Below are 4,491 nucleotides of genomic sequence, written 5' to 3'. Positions count from 1 at the left end.
CTGGATATATGTGAACTTAAGTCCTGCCAGGCACACCAAGAAACAAGTACTGCTCTCATTCCTTTATTATAGGACAACTGTCAGAGGGTTTCAAAGGATGAGCCAACAAATTCTCACCAAAGATTCTCTCAGCCCACCGCAGCCCCTCGCTGGTGTCACACCCAGCTCAAGCACACATGGATCTACCCTGTCCCAACGGTGCCCTTCCGTGCTCCCTCCCATCCTGGCCTCAAGGAGGGCAGCTCCCTGCAGGCAGCCACTGCAGTGGTCTATGGAGTAAGAGCAGGTCCCGCTGGCCCAAGGTGTGATTTCAACAGCTCCTGTTTCCATCTTCAATAACAGAAGGTCCTCCTCGCAGTGACTTTTGGGTATTGTGGTCGTCAATACCCGGCAGGCCGCCATGTTAGGACAGACTGCTTCCTGTCCGCACCTCTGGGGAAGAGACTCGGATTCCCACCCCACCGGGGGCACATCTAGCAGCTCAGGAAACACCCCAGTGAAAAGCAAACTGTTCTGGGTTGGTCCAGCAGTCCAAAGGAGAGATGGATATGGCGCTGGGGAACAGGGACAAAGATACCCAGTCTGAAACACCTGGTAGCCATGGCAGGGTCTTTTCCTTGGCAAGGAACCATAGGAAAAAAAGATTAAAAAAAGGACTACTTATTGGGGTGCTATTTTTCAATTTGTATGGACTGTACCACCCATAGATGGGAGCTATGGTCATCCTTTTACAGAGGAGTTCATTCAGGCTTGGAGGTTAAGCAGCTCCCCAAGGCTACGTCAGTGCCAAGATCTAACCATAGGTCACCTCTGTCACCATAGAACCCGTGCCCACATCACTAGGCAAATGACTGAACATAGAGCGGACATTAAAACCGAGAGACTCCCTTCTTTTCAGTCCCACAGCAAAGGGCCACCCCAACTCACAAAGCACTGATGCTATGTGTTTGGGAGAGGTGGGAAGGATGGCACGTGGGCCAAGCTGAAAGTGGCCATCAACTCTGTCCACATAACCTTGCCTCTGGCTCTTCCGGGTTCTTGAGCAGAAAAACTTCCCTTCTGATGTCCCTATGCTGTTTGAAAAACATGGTTTCCAACCGAAAGCAGATTTCTCAAGTACCCTAGGGGTTCACTACATAAGAGCAGCCCTTAGTGCCAACGGCCTCCACCTGGAATGCCCCACCCTCTATGCGGAGCTGCCCCAGTCCCACCTCCTCCTGGAAACTACACGACCCTCTTCTCTGCAGCCTCACCTCCTGTACCACATAAGGAGCCCTTTCTTCACTCTCCGCTTCTCCAAAATAGACTCGAGGCAGTTTGGAAAGACTCAAGACATGTCCAAGCACATTAACACCAAACAAAATGACTGACATGGGTGAGGCGGGTAAGAATTTTATTACGAAACCCTGACGGAGGAAAAGCACAGTATCAAACACAAGGGGTTTCCTCACAGCCAGGGCAAAGAGAAAAACAGCAGAAAATGGAGCATTTCTTACCAGTAGAAGAATGCACACCAACTGAACAGGAAGGTAAGTGATCTCCTAGCTCTAAGCTCAGAGGAATCCGTCCCCAAAGCCTTTCTGTAAGGGACCCCATCCAATGTGATGATTTGCCCCCTAGTGATTTTACCCCCAAAGTGCAGATCTATTCAGTCTGAGGGTTACCTGCAGAGGATCTGGTCTTGCCCTTATCGTCCCATTGCCTCACGTGACTCTAAGCACAGAACTGCCATGTGCCTGAGATGCCAGTAGGGCAGTGGTCCCTCGGGGTTACGATCATGCCACGCCACTAGCTGTGTGGACCCGCGGTCTGAAAGGAGTGACCGTGAAGTGGAACCAGTACAGACACCCTCCTGCTGCAGCCCTTTCCAGAAGGTATTGGCCGGGAAAACGGGTTCCTCTCTCCCCCCAGGAACTTGCTCCTCTGGCCTTCTGGAACAGGAGTGGCTCCTAGAGTTCTGCAAATCCAGTGCACTGGGGCTTCAGCACCCACAGCAGGGAAGCGAGGGAAGGACGAAATAGAAAACTGTCTTACCTGAGGCAACACTGGCAAACGGCCTCGACTTTCTTCTCCTTTCATTCAGATGTATGGCTCGTGGACTCCTCTGCATCGTGAGTGCCTGGAGAGTCTTTCCCTGCTCCCAGCAACGTGTCAAAGCAACAGTGCCGTGGTAAGATGCCAGGCTGTGGAGCCGCCGATGGGCTCCCTCTCGGCTTTTGTCACTCCTAGATGTGCGGACCTCAAAATGCACAGACATCACGTAGAAGTAACAGCAGCACTCACTCCCACAGGGTTACTGAGTGAGATAGTGTATGCAGAACCTATCATACAGTAAGCATTAAGTAGACGTTAACCCGTGAGAAATCATGAGAATACGAAAATACAGAATTCTGCAGGCAGTTTTACAGGTTCATGGACTTCTAGTGGATCCTAGCTTAAGAGTCCTTGGCCTGGTTCCTGAAAGTCAGGAAGATGACAGCTGTCGCCAATGCTTGCATTTTCTCTCTGAACTCCATCATCATGTCCTGGGCATGTGCTGTGTACAGGGAATCCGGGTCACCAGTGTTGCCAGCACACCTGAGGGGCAAGGGTCATTTCTGTTCTACTGATGAGGAGATAACTCACCCGAGGCCTCGTGGCAGAGGAGGTGCGGCCAGAATCTGTCTTCATTTAGCGGTCTAAGAAAGACTGGTGAGGCTTCCTGAGGGCCAAGGTTGCCCTTCATTCCGTTCTGTTCTGTCTGCAATGCTCCGTGCCCACGAGAGGGCCCAAGACACATTCCCTGGGTCCTCCGACTGGCAGTGAGCATCCGTGAACAAGAACCCACCTGGAGGGGCCCGTCTTGTTGCAGAGCGCTGCACAGGTCACTAAATCGCTTCAGCAACAAGGTCAAGGGGACAGACGGCGGCGTCAGAGACTGCTTTTCGAGTGCCGACTTGGCCTCTTCCGTGTGACCTCGCTGCTCCGAGTCTTGGTTTCCTTACCTTAAAATAGGAGGACAATAGTTCCGACTGCCCCAGATGCTCTGGGAGGACTGAGCGAGGTCAGGGCTATTGCAGCCTGTGCACAGTACCTGGCCTGACACCGGTGCTCCAGGCAGGGGAGTGGTTCCCTTGTCCAATCGGTTTCCGGAGGAGGAAACCAAGCCTAAAGATGTGGTCTTCTCTCAGGCCATTCTTCTCAACCATACCACGTGGTCTCCTGGCTGTTTCACAAATATTTCCCCCAGTTTGTTAGATGATGATCAAAGAAAGGAAGAATACTTTCACAGGACATTTAAACAGCTCAGGGAACGAAAAGATCAGAGCAAATGAGTCGTGTTGGCACCTGAAATGACTGTACAGGTGGGGATGTGGTGAAGTGGAGGGAGGAGCTGGCTCAGGAAGCAGGATTTAGTATGCCTGTGACCACTCTGGATCTCTCCGGAACAAGAAAGCCTGAAGAATGGCGGTGTTTCCAGCACAGCTTCCTCTGATTTGGGGAACAGCAGTCACTTCTCAGAAACCTCACTAGCAAGGATGTGTGGGCTGGTTAAGCTTCCGACTCTTGATTTTGGCTCAGGTCACAATCTTGTAGTTCGTGAGTTCGAGCCCTGTGTTGGACTCTGTGCTGACACCACAGTGCAGCCTGCTTGGGATCCTTTCTCTCTGCCCCTCCCAACTCATGCTCTCTCTTTCTCAAAAACAAATAAACTTCGAAAGAAAGAAAGAAAGAAAGAAAGAAAGAAAGAAAGAAAGAAAGGGAGAAAGAAAGAAAGGAAGAAAGAAAGAAAGAAAGGAAGAAAGGGAGAAAAAGAAAAGAGAAAGAAAGAAAGAAAAAAAGAAAGAAAGAAAGAAGAAAGAAAAAGAAAGAAGAAAAGAAAGAAACCTCACTGGCAAAGGCAGCCCTTCCAAAGAGCATGAAAGCTTCATTTTGGCACTTTTGCTGAGGAAGAAATGGATTTACAAAGAAGCAACCAGGAGTGTTGAAGAGGCAGCCAAAAATCTGGCTAGGAATGAGAAGCACTGGCTTTCTAGGCTGTGGACAACTGTCCACTCAACAATTATCTAGCCCGGCATGAAGCAGATATTTTTGTATCTATTCGGATCCAACTAACATTTATCAAGAGTGTGCTGTGTGCCAGCCACCAAGCACAAAGCTTCTTTTTATAAACTTCATTTAATGCCAACAAGTCTGAGAAGGTGGCATCACGCCTCTCTTTTTTCAGACAAGGAAACAGGAGCAGAGTAAATGATTGGCCGGGATTCACCGCACATCCTCTGAGCTCCAGGCACAGCGCCGTCCCCACTAAGCCAAGCTGCCTTGTCCTCCGGTGCAAGAAAAGCCTGCATCTGAACTGAGGCTCAAGAGGGTGCGGCTCATCCTAAGAGCACACACTTGGACCTCCCTGTTTCGTGACTTCTAGTGACAAGAAGGCGCTTCCAAGCCAGATTCAGAATTCAATGCCATCTTTCTAGCCCAGATCCTCTCAAAAAATGCCACAACATGGGA

The sequence above is a fragment of the Prionailurus viverrinus genome, chromosome C1, assembly GCF_022837055.1.
Source record: "Prionailurus viverrinus isolate Anna chromosome C1, UM_Priviv_1.0, whole genome shotgun sequence".
Lineage (NCBI taxonomy): Eukaryota > Metazoa > Chordata > Mammalia > Carnivora > Felidae > Prionailurus > Prionailurus viverrinus.
Note: the sequence above shows the minus strand (reverse complement) of the source record.